Source organism: Salmo salar, chromosome 12 (genome assembly GCF_965601325.2).
Source record: "Salmo salar chromosome 12, fSalSal1, whole genome shotgun sequence".
Classification (NCBI taxonomy): domain Eukaryota; kingdom Metazoa; phylum Chordata; class Actinopteri; order Salmoniformes; family Salmonidae; genus Salmo; species Salmo salar.
The window spans coordinates 90,686,155-90,704,769 of NC_138302.1; the positions used below are offsets into that span (position 1 = coordinate 90,686,155).

The 18,615-nt window shown below is 42.7% G+C and overlaps 1 protein-coding gene across 1 annotated transcript in view; it reads left to right on the forward strand.

The window, feature by feature from the left end:
- The window catches only part of uba7 (ubiquitin-like modifier activating enzyme 7), an 82,617-nt gene that overhangs the window by 45,401 nt on the left and 18,601 nt on the right, over window positions 1-18,615 (forward strand). The window lies entirely within an intron of this gene.

An 18,615-nucleotide genomic window follows, 5' to 3' on the forward strand; every position in this document is an offset into this window, starting at 1 on the left:
GCGTGCTGCATTAATACAACCCAGAATTCCATATCGTATCTAAGTTCTGTTTTTTCAACCGAGCTCTCTTACAATATAAAACAGTCACGATATCCGGAGGTCCAGCAGGCCGGTAGTGTTACTTCAGTCAGTGTAACGGGTGTTGTTATCTGGACTATCTCTGGCCTGCGTGTTGATAGGGGTGCGGGGGGAGGAGAAGCGGGCCCCTAATGACGCCCCTGGGTGCTGTTAGCTGTAAGGTAAGCCGTAGACCCTTAAACCAGAGAAGGAAGGCGTGCAGGGCAGAAACATGACCCTGCCCTGGGATCGATGGAGGAGTGGGGAGTGAGGAGTCCAGCCAGGCGTTCAGATGTTGTCTAGCCGCCTGACTGGGCTGCCCTGTTCTGCTCTGGCTGGTGGTGTAAGCTTTCTAGGAGTGAATCGTTACTAGTCTGCCTGCAGCGCTGCTTGTCTGCTTTAGACAGCCCACATCATAGCCCTTCATCACCCCCCCCTCCCTCCCCCACATATCCCCCTGCTGCACCCCGTCCTTGGGTTTTCTTACCATCCCACACTTCCTCCCTCCCATGGCTCTCCTCCAGCCCCACCTTGCTCTCTCGCTCTCTCTTTTTTAATTAACTGTGTCAGAGCGGAGGAGGAGGCAGCAGACTCTGGCTGACTCTCAATTCAATTCAATTCAATTGAAGGGCTTTATTGGCATGGGAAACATATGTTAACATTGCCAAAGCAAGTGAAATAGATAATAAACAAAAGTGAAATAAACAATAAGAATTAACTGTGAACATTACACTCACAGAAGTTCCAAAAGAATAAAGACATTTCAAATGTCATTATGTCTATATACAGTTTTGTAGCGATGTGCAAATAGTTAAAGTACAAACACTCTCTCTCACACTGCTGGTTTGTTAGATGACTGGAGAAATTAGCGATTTTCCTGCCTTCACAAGAAGTGCTGTATTGAAAGCAGATTACAGAGAGAGCAGAGCAGAGCAGAGCACCGTGTGATCAGACTGCTGTTCCTGTTAATCACTCACAGCCACAGCTTCACCTCGCTGCCTCGCCCACAGAGCTGCTGTATGCTGCAGGGAGGAGCTCTTTGTTTTTGTATTTATTATGGATCCCCATTAGCTGCTGCCAAGCACCTACTCTTCCTGGGGTCCAGCAAAATGAAGGTAGTTTTATACAATTTTAAAAACATTACAGTACATTCACAGATTTCACAACGCACTGTGTGCCCTGAGGTCCCTACTCCACCACTACCTAATATCTACAGTACAAAGTTGACGTATACGTGTGTGTATAGTGCGTATGTTATTGTGTGTGTTTGTGTATGCATGTGTCTGTGCCTACAGGTTGTTTGTATTGCTTCACAGTCCCGCTGTTCCATAAGGTGTATTTTTTATCTGTTTTTTTTATCTAATTTTACTGCTTGCATCAGTTACTTGATGTGGAATAGAGTTCCATGTAGTCGTGGCTCTATGTAGTACTGTGCCCCTCACATAGTCTGTTCTGGACTTGGGGACTGTGAAGAGACCTCTTGTGGCATGTCTTGTGGGGTATGCATGGGTGTCCAAGCTCTGTGCCAGTAGTTTAGACAGACAGCTTGGTGCATTCAACATGTCAATACCTCTCATAAATAAAAGTAGTGATGAAGTCAATCTCTCCTCCACTTTGAGCCAAGAGAGATTGACATGCATATAATTAATATTAGATCTCTGTGTACATCCAAGGGCCAGCCATGCTGCCCTGTTCTGAGCCAATTGCACTTTTCTTGTCCCTTTTTGTGGCACCTGACCACACGACTGAACAGTAGTCCAGGTGCGATAAAACTAGGGCCTGTAGGACCTGCCATGTTGATAGTGCTGTTAAGAAGGTAGAGAAGCGTTTTATTATGGACAGACTTCTCCCCATCTTAGCTACTGTTGTATCAATATGTTTTGACCATGACAGTTTACAATCCAGGGTTACTCCAAGCAGTTTAGTCATTTAGTTATTTTAACTTAGTCCTGCATGTTGGAGCTCGGAGCCTAATATTTTCACTGTACCCTGCAATCAAACCTGAAACCTGTACATTTTACTATTAAACACTCTGTCTGTCCTGCAAAACTCCTTCATTCACTGCTCAGTTTGGAAGGATCTCATACTCATTATCTGCTGTGACAATATGTCTGAAGTATGAAATCAGGGGAGAGACAAGAATGTCAGCTCTTCAGTGTTGTTATCCACATTGGATGGTGCTCTGTTTACACGTACATTTACGTCATTTAGCAGACGCTCTTATCCAGACCGACTTACAGTAGTGAATGCAGACATTTCATACATAAAAATAAAAAAAATGTTGTACTGGCCCCCCATGGGAATCGAACCCACAACCCTGGCGAACCCACAACCCATAAACACCATGCTCTACCAACTGAGCCACAGGGAAGACTTACATAGAGAGGAGAATGTTAATAGCTACCTAAATTGTGAGAGGCCGGGGCCATTTTTTAGATCACAGGGTACACATATACCACAGAAATCAAATGGGCAGGCTGAAAAGGAGAGATGGAGAGAGAGCGGGAGAGGTTTTTACCTCAGCATGTGCTTGGGTGTTTGTTTGCATGCACCTGCGTGTGTGCGTCTGTGTGTCAGCCTCCTTGCACTATGCCATTAAGGAACACTGTTGGGTGAACCTGATCTGTAGCTTCCAGCCCTCCTTAGGGAGTCCCAGCAGCATGTAGCTGTGTTGTGGAGCTGTAACTCAAGACTCAGGCATGAATAGCACTCCCTGGATAAAGAATAATCTGTGAGGAACACTTCTGTTTTTCTTTTCTTTGTTTGGTAGAGGGGGATTTTAATTGTTGGTTTCAGCCCTTATGTTTGAATATGGGTATGTTAGAGCTTCTTCATTGGCATGTATACACTACCCATGGCTGTTGACTTCATCATTTCCCTGTCTCACCCTGTTTGTCCACTACCCATGGCTGTTGTCTTCATCATTGCCCTGTCTCACCCTGTTTGTCCACTACCCATGGCTGTTGTCTTCATCATTGCCCTGTCTCACCCTGTTTGTCCACTACCCATGGCTGTTGTCTTCATCATTGCCCTGTCTCACCCTGTTTGTCCACTACCCATGGCTGTTGTCTTCATCATTGCCCTGTCTCACCCTGTTTGTCCACTACCCATGGCTGTTGTCTTCATCATTGCCCTGTCTCACCCTGTTTGTCCACTACCCATGGCTGTTGTCTTCATCATTTCCCTGTCTCACCCTGTTTGTCCACTACCCATGGCTGTTGTCTTCATCATTTCCCTGTCTCACCCTGTTTGTCCACTACCCATGGCTGTTGTCTTCATCATTGCCCTGTCTCACCCTGTTTGTCCACTACCCATGGCTGTTGTCTTCATCATTGCCCTGTCTCACCCTGTTGTGGACTCCCCTCACTTCCCTGTCATGTCTTCTTTGTGACAGGGAGTGTCACTTAGGCCTACTTGAACGTTTGTAGAAGTAGGATCACTCACCTGTGCAGATGTGGCTGTCTAATCTGGTGTGAGTATCTTGTATTCCACAACCCATGCAGGGTACAATAGCCAGGAGATTACCAGTGAATAAAAAACATCTCCTCTTTAGAGCTGGTCTGTGTGTTCCATGTGTTTAATAAGTTCACTTCTCCCATTAATTTAGCCAGTAACATTATGACTCCAGCCCATAAACTCAGCATGCATACTCACTGTCAGCTAAACCATATAACCATGGGCTCCTCTATGAAATCCATTTTGTGGTAGACGGGATAGGTCATGGAGACCTATCCCGTCTACCACACAACGACGTTACTACAAAGTATCCAGTTTACCACCAGAGACACCCTTCCGAGGACAGCAAGACTTCTGTTGGGCAACACGGCCAGCATCTACGACCAACCTACCTGAAGCGCAGCTCAGAGTAAATATTTATTCGATTTCCCTTTTCCAAATGGGCGGTAATTTTAGAATGCATAAGATACTGTATTTACGATAGCAGAGCTTCTCCCTTTGTTCCTCAGTCTTCCCGCTCTTTCACTCAAACCCAACCCCCTTTCCTTTGTGTAACCAGCCGTCATGTCGGTTCCATCCACCAGGGACGTTTTCTGTATGACATAATTTGCATTCTGTGTATAGTAATTCTGTGTGATTAGTTAGGTATTTAGTAAATACATAATTAAACCCAATTTTGTATTGCTGATTCAACTTGTTAGCCAGGGTTCGTGAAGATAACCAAGAATTTACAACTTTCAGATGAGACTGAAATAAGGTGACGATTAATATTGACTGCTATTGATGTAAAATATTACTAGGTCTTTAAGAGTTTATTTGGAAGATAACAGCTCTATAAACACTCTTTCGTGGTGCCCCGACTTTCTAGTTAATTACATTTACATGATTAGCTCAATCGGGTAATGTTAATTACAGAGAAAGGATTTTATAGAATAGCATGTCATATCACTTAATCCGGCATAGCCAAAGACATGACACCCCCCTGCGCATCACGTCTATTTCTATGGACACAAGCACTGTTCATGACACAAACTGTTCACACACCTCTTGTTGGTGGAGATAAAATGTTGCAGGTTGAAAGCTTATTTCCTGCAATTCTACACATTTTGTTATGGGGTGCAGAGAACATTTTGCAGTTTTAACCTCTCTTGGGCAGGTGGGACGCTGGTGAAAAATCAGAGCGCCAAATTCAAAACCACAAAATGTCATAATTCAAAGTTCTCAAACATACGACTATTTTACACCATTTTAAAGATACACGTCTCCTTAATGCAACCACGTTGTCCGATTTCAAAAAGGCTTTACGGCGAAAGCATAAAGTTAGATTATGTTAGGACAGTTCCAACACAAGAAAAACGACACAGCCATTTTCCTAGCAAGGACAGGCGTCACAAATACCAGAAATTCAGCTAAAATTATGCACTAACCTTTGACGATCTTCATCAGATGACACTCCTAGGACATCATGTTACACAATACATGCATTTTTTGTTCGATCAAGTTGATATTTATATCCAAAAACAGCCTTTTACATTGGCGCGTGATGTTCAGAAAATATTTTGCCTCCAATACTGCCGGTGAATCAGCACAACAATTTACAAAAATACTCATCATAAAGTTGATAAAGTATTAAACTGTTATTCAAAGAATTATAGATGAACATCTCCTTTATGCAACCGCTGTGACAGATTTCAAAAAAGCTTCACGGGTGAAGCACACTTTTCAATAATCTGAGTACTGCGCTCAGAAAAATACACCAGGCAATACAGATACCCGGCATTTTGGAGTCATCTAAAATCATAAATAGCATTAGAAATATTCACTTACCTTTGATTATCTTCATCAGAAGGCACTTCCAGGAATCCCAGGTCCACAATACATGTTGTTTTGTTCGATAAAGTCCATAATTTATGTCCAAATAACTCCTTGTTGTTTCCACGTTCAGTAAACTACTCCAAGTGTAGGAAGCCCGGCCAAAATGTCACGACCAAAAGTCAAAAAAAGTTATATTTACGTTCGTTCAAACATGTCAAACGTTGTATAGCATCAATCTTTAGGGCCTTTTTAACTTAGAACTTCAATAATATTCCAACCGGACGATTCCAGTGTCTTGAAAAACATTTTGGAACACAGCTAACTCTCACGTGAATGCGCGCCAATGAACTCATTTGCTTTCCTGAGTCAACAACTTCCAACTTCCTCTGTTCGCTCTCTGTTCATCATAGACGCCTCAAACAACTTTCTAAAGACTGTTGACATCTAGTGGAAGCATTAGGAAGTGCAAAATGAACCCTAAGTCACGGTGTGTTCGATAGGCAATGACTTGAAAGGACTACAAGCGCCAGACTTCCCACTTCCTGGTTAGATTTTTCTCAGGTTTTTGCCTGCCATATGAGTTCTGTTATACTCACAGACACCATTCAAACAGTTTTAGAAACTTCAGAGTGTCTTCTATCCAAATCTACTAATGAAATGCATATTCTACTTCCTGGGCCCAAGTAGTAGGCCACTTAATTTGGGTACGTTTTTCATCCGGCCGTGAAAATACTGCCCCTACCCTAGAGAAGTTAAGCTCATTTTCTTGCAATTCTGTACGTTTTGCCATGTCTAATGTGTATTCATGTGATATTTGACTGACTCAAACATTACAACAAAATCTACAGGCTAAAAAACGTTAGTGTGACGTAATACACCGGGAGTCTGGAAGTAGGTGCAGAAGGTGATTTAAAAAAAATAAATAAACGATACAGATGAACAAACATGAGGAGCGTACAGAACGTGAAAGAAAACAATACTACCTAATGACTGAGGGCTAAAGAAAGGGGGAGTAATCACAGAGAAAATGATGACCAGGTGTGCGTCATGATGGGGAGCAGGGGTGCGTAATAATAGTTGCCAGGGCCGGTGGTTAGTAGACTGGCACGGTGAGCGCCGGAAGAAGGGATCACGAGTATGAGTATGCGTGACAGTAAGCTGACATGGGCTTGTTGATCTGGACATTTCTGACAAGTTATAAATAGCTCTCTTAGGTAGGCAATAAATTACATGACGAGGATAACTGGTGATGCATTACCCAATTTCAAAATTGCACCTTGTGCATTCTACTATTGCAACTTTCAAGAGTCTATTGAAAGAGTTCTTTTTTTAAATGTTGGGGAGGGGCCCACAGTTTGGGAAACACTGTGAGTCCACAAGACAGGAGAGTTTTACCCATGATTTTAACCAATGGCGTATGTAAACCCTGGATTGCTGATTCTATGTATTGGCCATTGAAAGGCTTTGAAGCCACCGGTCGGCCATATTGGTAACCCCCAGTAGGAGCAGTCCTTCATAGGATTGAATGGAATTCTACAGCAGTGGAGGCTGGTGGGAGTAGCTACAGAAGGACGGGCTCACTGTAATGTGTGTTTGGGCTTCTTGTGGTCAATTTGCAGTCTACAGATTATTTGTAATTATGTTCCGGCCCCCCGACCATCCGCTCAAGAACAAAATAGGCCCACGGGTGTTGACGATCCCTGGTCTAGTGTTATGATTAAACAGATATTGTATACGCATGGACAAAAAACATACGCACAAACACACACACGGCAAGACTTACTGTATATGACAGTTGGTGAGAGACCTCATGCAGTCTCACACTCAGATCTCTACTCCAGATGAGACTGATTACTCACAGACACACTCAGATCTCTACTCCAGATGAGACTGATTACTCACAGACACTCAGATCTCTACTCCAGATGAGACTGATTACTCACAGACACTCAAATCTCTACTCCAGATGAGACTGATTACTCACAGACACTCAGATCTCTACTCCAGATGAGACTGATTACCCACAGACACTCAGATCTCTACTCCAGATGAGACTGATTACTCACACACTCAGATCTCTACTCCAGATGAGACTGATTACTCACACACTCAGATCTCTACTCCAGATGAGACTGATTACTCACAGACACTCAGATCTCTACTCCAGATGAGACTGATTACCCACAGACACACTCAGATCTCTACTCCAGATGAGACTGATTACTCACAGACACACTCAGATCTCTACTCCAGATGAGACTGATTACTCACAGACACTCAGATCTCTACTCCAGATGAGACTGATTACTCACAGACACTCAGATCTCTACTCCAGATGAGACTGATTACTCACAGACACTCAGATCTCTACTCCAGATGAGACTGATTACCCACAGACACTCAGATCTCTACTCCAGATGAGACTGATTACTCACACACTCAGATCTCTACTCCAGATGAGACTGATTACTCACACACTCAGATCTCTACTCCAGATGAGACTGATTACTCACGGACACTCAGATCTCTACTCCAGATGACACTGATTACCCACAGACACACTCAGATCTCTACTCCAGATGAGACTGATTACTCACAGACACACTCAGATCTCTACTCCAGATGAGACTGATTACTCACAGACACACTCAGATCTCTACTCCAGATGAGACTGATTACCCACAGACACTCAGATCTCTACTCCAGATAAGACTGATTACTCACAGACACTCAGATCTCTACTCCAGATGAGACTGATTACTCACAGACACACTCAGATCTCTACTCCAGATGAGACTGATTACTCACAGACACTCAGATCTCTACTCCAGATGAGAATGATTACTCACACACTCAGATCTCTACTCCAGATGAGACTGATTACTCACACACTCAGATCTCTACTCCAGATGAGACAGATTACTCACAGACACACTCAGATCTCTACTCCAGATGAGACTGATTACTCACACACTCAGATCTGTACTCCAGATGAGACTGATTACTCACAGACACTCAGATCTCTACTCCAGATAAGACTGATTACTCACAGACACTCAGATCTCTACTCCAGATGAGACTGATTACTCACACACTCAGATCTCTACTCCAGATGAGACTGATTACTCACAGACACACTCAGATCTCTACTCCAGATGAGACTGATTACTCACAGACACACTCAGATCTCTACTCCAGATGAGACTGATTACTCACAGACACACTCAGATCTCTACTCCAGATGAGACTGATTACTCACAGACACACTCAGATCTCTACTCCAGATGAGACTGATTACCCACAGACACTCAGATCTCTACTCCAGATAAGACTGATTACTCACAGACACTCAGATCTCTACTCCAGATGAGACTGATTACTCAGACACACTCAGATCTCTACTCCAGATGAGACTGATTACTCACAGACACTCAGATCTCTACTCCAGATGAGACTGATTACTCACACACTCAGATCTCTACTCCAGATGAGACTGATTACTCACACACTCAGATCTCTACTCCAGATGAGACTGATTACTCACAGACACACTCAGATCTCTACTCCAGATGAGACTGATTACTCACAGACACACTCAGATCTCTACTCCAGATGAGACTGATTACTCACAGACACTCAGATCTCTACTCCAGATGAGACTGATTACTCACAGACACACTCAGATCTCTACTCCAGATGAGACTGATTACTCACAGACACTCAGATCTCTACTCCAGATGAGACTGATTACTCACAGACACACTCAGATCTCTACTCCAGATGAGACTGATTACTCACAGACACACTCAGATCTCTACTCCAGATGAGACTGATTACTCACAGACACACTCAGATCTCTACTCCAGATGAGACTGATTACTCACACACTCAGATCTCTACTCCAGATGAGACTGATTACCTCACAGACACACTCAGATCTCTACTCCAGATGAGACTGATTACTCACAGACACACTCAGATCTCTACTCCAGATGAGACTGATTACTCACAGACACTCAGATCTCTACTCCAGATGAGACTGATTACTCACAGACACACTCAGATCTCTACTCCAGATGAGACTGATTACTCACAGACACACTCAGATCTCTACTCCAGATGAGACTGATTACTCACAGACACACTCAGATCTCTACTCCAGATGAGACTGATTACTCACAGACACTCAGATCTCTACTCCAGATGAGACTGATTACTCACAGACACACTCAGATCTCTACTCCAGATGAGACTGATTACTCACAGACACTCAGATCTCTACTCCAGATGAGACTGATTACTCACAGACACTCAGATCTCTACTCCAGATGAGACTGATTACTCACAGACACTCAGATCTCTACTCCAGATGAGACTGATTACTCACAGACACACTCAGATCTCTACTCCAGATGAGACTGATTACTCACAGACACACTCAGATCTCTACTCCAGATGAGACTGATTACTCACAGACACACTCAGATCTCTACTCCAGATGAGACTGATTACTCACAGACACACTCAGATCTCTACTCCAGATGAGACTGATTACTCACAGACACACTCAGATCTCTACTCCAGATGAGACTGATTACTCACAGACACACTCAGATCTCTACTCCAGATGAGACTGATTACTCACAGACACACTCAGATCTCTACTCCAGATGAGACTGATTACTCACAGACACACTCAGATCTCTACTCCAGATGAGACTGATTACTCACAGACACTCAGATCTCTACTCCAGATGAGACTGATTACTCACAGACACTCAGATCTCTACTCCAGATGAGACTGATTACTCACAGACACACTCAGATCTCTACTCCAGATGAGACTGATTACTCACAGACACACTCAGATCTCTACTCCAGATGAGACTGATTACTCACAGACACTCAGATCTCTACTCCAGATGAGACTGATTACTCACAGACACACTCAGATCTCTACTCCAGATGAGACTGATTACTCACAGACACACTCAGATCTCTACTCCAGATGAGACTGATTACTCACAGACACACTCAGATCTCTACTCCAGATGAGACTGATTACTCACAGACACACTCAGATCTCTACTCCAGATGAGACTGATTACTCACAGACACACTCAGATCTCTACTCCAGATGAGACTGATTACTCACAGACACACTCAGATCTCTACTCCAGATGAGACTGATTACTCACAGACACACTCAGATCTCTACTCCAGATGAGACTGATTACTCACAGACACACTCAGATCTCTACTCCAGATGAGACTGATTACTCACAGACACTCAGATCTCTACTCCAGATGAGACTGATTACTCACACACTCAGATCTCTACTCCAGATGAGACTGATTACTCACAGACCACTCAGATCTCTACTCCAGATGAGACTGATTACTCACAGACACACTCAGATCTCTACTCCAGATGAGACTGATTACTCACAGACACTCAGATCTCTACTCCAGATGAGACTGATTACTCACAGACACTCAGATCTCTACTCCAGATGAGACTGATTACTCACAGACACTCAGATCTCTACTCCAGATGAGACTGATTACTCACACACTCAGATCTCTACTCCAGATGAGACTGATTACTCACACACTCAGATCTCTACTCCAGATGAGACTGATTACTCACAGACACACTCAGATCTCTACTCCAGATGAGACTGATTACTCACAGACACACTCAGATCTCTACTCCAGATGAGACTGATTACTCACAGACACACTCAGATCTCTACTCCAGATGAGACTGATTACTCACAGACACACTCAGATCTCTACTCCAGATGAGACTGATTACTCACAGACACACTCAGATCTCTACTCCAGATGAGACTGATTACTCACAGACACACTCAGATCTCTACTCCAGATGAGACTGATTACTCACAGACACACTCAGATCTCTACTCCAGATGAGACTGATTACTCACAGACCACTCAGATCTCTACTCCAGATGAGACTGATTACTCACAGACACACTCAGATCTCTACTCCAGATGAGACTGATTACTCACAGACACACTCAGATCTCTACTCCAGATGAGACTGATTACTCACAGACACACTCAGATCTCTACTCCAGATGAGACTGATTACTCACAGACACACTCAGATCTCTACTCCAGATGAGACTGATTACTCACAGACACACTCAGATCTCTACTCCAGATGAGACTGATTACTCACAGACACACTCAGATCTCTACTCCAGATGAGACTGATTACTCACAGACACACTCAGATCTCTACTCCAGATGAGACTGATTACTCACACACTCAGATCTCTACTCCAGATGAGACTGATTACTCACAGACACTCAGATCTCTACTCCAGATGAGACTGATTACTCACAGACACTCAGATCTCTACTCCAGATGAGACTGATTACTCACAGACACTCAGATCTCTACTCCAGATGAGACTGATTACTCACGACACTCAGATCTCTACTCCAGATGAGACTGATTACTCACAGACACACTCAGATCTCTACTCCAGATGAGACTGATTACTCACAGACACACTCAGATCTCTACTCCAGATGAGACTGATTACTCACAGACACACTCAGATCTCTACTCCAGATGAGACTGATTACTCACAGACACACTCAGATCTCTACTCCAGATGAGACTGATTACTCACAGACACACTCAGATCTCTACTCCAGATGAGACTGATTACTCACAGACACACTCAGATCTCTACTCCAGATGAGACTGATTACTCACAGACACACTCAGATCTCTACTCCAGATGAGACTGATTACTCACAGACACACTCAGATCTCTACTCCAGATGAGACTGATTACTCACAGACACACTCAGATCTCTACTCCAGATGAGACTGATTACTCACAGACACACTCAGATCTCTACTCCAGATGAGACTGATTACTCACAGACACACTCAGATCTCTACTCCAGATGAGACTGATTACTCACAGACACTCAGATCTCTACTCCAGATGAGACTGATTACTCACAGACACACTCAGATCTCTACTCCAGATGAGACTGATTACTCACAGACACTCAGATCTCTACTCCAGATGAGACTGATTACTCACAGACACTCAGATCTCTACTCCAGATGAGACTGATTACTCACAGACACACTCAGATCTCTACTCCAGATGAGACTGATTACTCACAGACACTCAGATCTCTACTCCAGATGAGACTGATTACTCACAGACACACTCAGATCTCTACTCCAGATGAGACTGATTACTCACAGACACACTCAGATCTCTACTCCAGATGAGACTGATTACTCACAGACACTCAGATCTCTACTCCAGATGAGACTGATTACTCACAGACACTCAGATCTCTACTCCAGATGAGACTGATTACTCACACACTCAGATCTCTACTCCAGATGAGACTGATTACTCACGACACTCAGATCTCTACTCCAGATGAGACTGATTACTCACAGACACTCAGATCTCTACTCCAGATGAGACTGATTACTCACAGACACACTCAGATCTCTACTCCAGATGAGACTGATTACTCACAGACACACTCAGATCTCTACTCCAGATGAGACTGATTACTCACAGACACACTCAGATCTCTACTCCAGATGAGACTGATTACTCACAGACACACTCAGATCTCTACTCCAGATGAGACTGATTACTCACAGACACACTCAGATCTCTACTCCAGATGAGACTGATTACTCACAGACACACTCAGATCTCTACTCCAGATGAGACTGATTACTCACAGACACACTCAGATCTCTACTCCAGATGAGACTGATTACTCACAGACACACTCAGATCTCTACTCCAGATGAGACTGATTACTCACAGACACACTCAGATCTCTACTCCAGATGAGACTGATTACTCACACACTCAGATCTCTACTCCAGATGAGACTGATTACTCACAGACACACTCAGATCTCTACTCCAGATGAGACTGATTACTCACAGACACTCAGATCTCTACTCCAGATGAGACTGATTACTCACAGACACACTCAGATCTCTACTCCAGATGAGACTGATTACTCACAGACACTCAGATCTCTACTCCAGATGAGACTGATTACTCACAGACACACTCAGATCTCTACTCCAGATGAGACTGATTACTCACAGACACACTCAGATCTCTACTCCAGATGAGACTGATTACTCACAGACACACTCAGATCTCTACTCCAGATGAGACTGATTACTCACAGACACACTCAGATCTCTACTCCAGATGAGACTGATTACCTCACAGACACACTCAGATCTCTACTCCAGATGAGACTGATTACTCACAGACACACTCAGATCTCTACTCCAGATGAGACTGATTACTCACAGACACACTCAGATCTCTACTCCAGATGAGACTGATTACTCACAGACACACTCAGATCTCTACTCCAGATGAGACTGATTACTCACAGACACACTCAGATCTCTACTCCAGATGAGACTGATTACTCACAGACACACTCAGATCTCTACTCCAGATGAGACTGATTACTCACAGACACACTCAGATCTCTACTCCAGATGAGACTGATTACTCACAGACACACTCAGATCTCTACTCCAGATGAGACTGATTACTCACAGACACACTCAGATCTCTACTCCAGATGAGACTGATTACTCACAGACACACTCAGATCTCTACTCCAGATGAGACTGATTACTCACAGACACTCAGATCTCTACTCCAGATGAGACTGATTACTCACAGACACACTCAGATCTCTACTCCAGATGAGACTGATTACTCACAGACACTCAGATCTCTACTCCAGATGAGACTGATTACTCACAGACACTCAGATCTCTACTCCAGATGAGACTGATTACTCACAGACACTCAGATCTCTACTCCAGATGAGACTGATTACTCACACACTCAGATCTCTACTCCAGATGAGACTGATTACTCACACACTCAGATCTCTACTCCAGATGAGACTGATTACTCACAGACACACTCAGATCTCTACTCCAGATGAGACTGATTACTCACAGACACACTCAGATCTCTACTCCAGATGAGACTGATTACTCACAGACACACTCAGATCTCTACTCCAGATGAGACTGATTACTCACAGACACACTCAGATCTCTACTCCAGATGAGACTGATTACTCACAGCACACTCAGATCTCTACTCCAGATGAGACTGATTACTCACAGACACTCAGATCTCTACTCCAGATGAGACTGATTACTCACAGACACTCAGATCTCTACTCCAGATGAGACTGATTACTCACACACTCAGATCTCTACTCCAGATGAGACTGATTACTCACAGACACACTCAGATCTCTACTCCAGATGAGACTGATTACTCACAGACACACTCAGATCTCTACTCCAGATGAGACTGATTACTCACAGACACACTCAGATCTCTACTCCAGATGAGACTGATTACTCACAGACACACTCAGATCTCTACTCCAGATGAGACTGATTACTCACAGACACACTCAGATCTCTACTCCAGATGAGACTGATTACTCACAGACACACTCAGATCTCTACTCCAGATGAGACTGATTACTCACAGACACACTCAGATCTCTACTCCAGATGAGACTGATTACTCACAGACACACTCAGATCTCTACTCCAGATGAGACTGATTACTCACAGACACTCAGATCTCTACTCCAGATGAGACTGATTACTCACAGACACACTCAGATCTCTACTCCAGATGAGACTGATTACCTCACAGACACACTCAGATCTCTACTCCAGATGAGACTGATTACTCACACACTCAGATCTCTACTCCAGATGAGACTGATTACTCACACACTCAGATCTCTACTCCAGATGAGACTGATTACTCACAGACACACTCAGATCTCTACTCCAGATGAGACTGATTACTCACACACTCAGATCTCTACTCCAGATGAGACTGATTACTCACACACTCAGATCTCTACTCCAGATGAGACTGATTACTCACACACTCAGATCTCTACTCCAGATGAGACTGATTACTCACGACACTCAGATCTCTACTCCAGATGAGACTGATTACTCACAGACACACTCAGATCTCTACTCCAGATGAGACTGATTACTCACAGACACACTCAGATCTCTACTCCAGATGAGACTGATTACTCACAGACACACTCAGACCTCTGTAGAACAAGGCTAGACAGGCCTGGAGGGTAGGAGACAGGCTTAAAGCTGCACTCCAGGCTCCTTTTCACCTCATTTATCACCTGATTTACTTAACAAAAGGCACATCTTAATAGGTGGTTCAGGTATGACATCACATGGCACAAGTGAGGGGGTGGGCCTTTCCTCTTTTGTCCTGTGTTGCGTCTCAATTGTTCCCGCAAGCAAGGGAGGAGGCCGATGACATCATATCAGACAGTCAGACCAACTCCTTTGATGGCCTATACCTTAACGTTTGCAATTGTTTGCAATATTGTTTTTCAACAGGAAAAGTACAAAAAATAGCTGCAATAGGACTTTAACAAAGGCCTTGCTCTTAAGGTTTTGGGCAATTCACAATGTGTATTGCGTCTCATGTGTGTGTGCATTTGTGCACCTTAGGACACCAATAAGTTGCTCTAAAGTTAAGCATGCATGCTTAGGGTAGATCAAAATGGAACAACTTGTATGGAAAATACAAATACTATGTATATTTATTGGTCTTAAATTCCACATTAATGCAGTAGTAAGCAATTGGAAAAACCTGTAGGCTGTGGTTTGAGATGGTATTTACTTCTGCTAATGAGTAAACCTGGTGTGTTTATGCTGAGAGTTAAGAAAGTGTCATATGAAATTACATACTGTAAATTACCTTCCCCCATGGATATTTCACTCATCAATTAAAAGCGGAGACTGAAGTACCATATGTTACATTGAATCACCAGACTTTACAGCAGACCCAAAGCATGAAATGAATGTAGCTATAAATACAGAGTGGCTACCGATACAGAGTTTCTATATCCCAATTTGCCCAGGCCAAAAATATGGATATTTCTGTGCATGTGCAGGATTTATTTTTACCTCTGCTGCCCACGTAGCGGCTGTGCTGAGTGTTCCGCTGCCGCTCCCCCCACTTTGATCGCCTTTGTCTGGTCACTGGTGTAGCCTACAAACTTAATGTTGTACACAAAACTGTTGTAACTATTGCATTCCATGCGTGAGTAAGCATAAGCCCAATTTAATGTTATTTTTTCAGGAGGGGAGTAGGGAACATGCAGCTATTTACATACAAAATACATTATCGACATGTTCATACAAACTTGGTTGTCAGTATTGCAAACATAAGCATGACACAAACAGACAGTCTAGCAATTGCATGTTCTCCTTACAGTAGCTGCTGAGTTACATGATTAGATAAGTATTCAACCCACTGAGTCAATACATATTAGAATCACCTTTGACAGCGATTACAGCTGTGAGTCTTTCTGGGTAAGTCTCTTAGAGCTTTCCACACCTGGATTGTGCAACATTTGCTGATTTTTTTTCTAAATTCTTAAAAGCTTTGTCAAATTGATTGTTAATCATTGCTAGATAACCAATTTCAGGTCTTGCCATAGATTATCAAGCAGATTTTAAGTCAAAACTGTAACTCGGCCACTCAGGAACATTCACTCTCTTCTTGGTAAGCAACTCCAGTGTAGATTTGGCCTTGTGTTTTAAGTTATTATCCAGATGAATGGTGAATTCATCTCCCAGTGTCTGGTGGAAAGCAGACTGAACCAGGTTTTCCTCTAGGATTTTGCCTGTTCTTAGCTCCATTCCGTTTCGTTTTTATCCTGAAAAGCTCCCCAGTTCTTAACAAATACAAGCATACCCATAACATGATGCAGCCACCATTATGCTTGAAAATATGGAGAGTGGTACTCAGTAATGTGTTGTATTGGATTTGCCCCCAACCATAACACTTTGTATTCAGGACAAAAAGTGAATTGCTTTGCCACATCTTTTGCGGTATTACTTTAGTGCCTTGTTGCAAACAGGATGCATGTTTTGGAATATTTTTTTTCTGTACAGGCTTCCTTCTTTTCACTCGGTCAATTAGGTTAGTATTGTGGAGTAAGTACAATGTTGTTGATCCCTCCTCAATTTTATCTTACACAATTAAACTCTGTAACTGTTTTAAAGTCACCATTGGCCTCATGGTGAAATCCCTAAGCAGTGTCCTTCCTCTCCGGCAGCAGAGTTAGGAAGGACGCCTGTATCTTTGTAGTAACTGCTTGTATTGATACACCTTCCAAAGTGTAATTAATAAGTTCACCATGCTCAAATGGATATTCAATGTTTTTATTATATTTACCGGTCTACCCTTCTTTGGGAGCCATTGGAAAACCTCCCTGGTCTTCGTGTTGAATCTGTGTTACAAATTCACTGCTCGACTGAGGGACCTTACAGATAATTGTATGTTTGGGGTACAGAGATGAGGTAGTCATTCAAAAATCATGTTAAACAATATTATTGCCAGGCTTGCCATAACAAAAGGGGTTGAATACTTATTGACTCAAGACATTTTAGGTTTGCATTTTTAATTAATTTGTGAAAAAATTTTAAAACAAAAATCTACTTTTACATTATGGGGTAATGTGTGTAGGCCTGTGACAAAAAAAAATCTAAATTTAATCCATTTTAAAATCAGGCTGTAACACAACAAAATGTGGAAAAAGTCAAGAGGTGTGAATACTTTCTGAAGGCACTGTCTAAGGTTCATACTGTGGAATGCAGTGTTTGGTTTTGATGTTTCAAGTTTTGATGTCACATGCACAAGTACAGTGAAATGGCTTTCTTGCAAGTTCTAAACCCAACAATGCAGTAATCAATAACAATGTAACACTAAAAATAACATAAGGTAAATCAAAAACACAATAAATAAAAAATAATAAGAACATGACAAAATAAGTAAGCATAATATATACAGGGTCAGTCAGTTCTAGTACCATATTTACAATGTGCAGGGATACTGGAGTGATAGGTAGATATGTACAGTGCATTTGGAAAGTATTCATACCCCTTGACTTTTTCCAAATGTTGTTATTTTACAGCCTTATTCTAAAATGGATTAAATCGTTTTTTTCCCCTCATCAATCTACACACAATACCCCATTAAAAACAGGCTTTTAGAATTTTCTTTTAAATGTATTAAAAATAAAAATCTGAAATATTACATTTACATAAGTATTCAGACCCTTTACTCAGTACTTTGTTGATGCACCTTTTGCAGTGATTACAGCCTCGAGTCTTCTTGTGTATGACGCTAC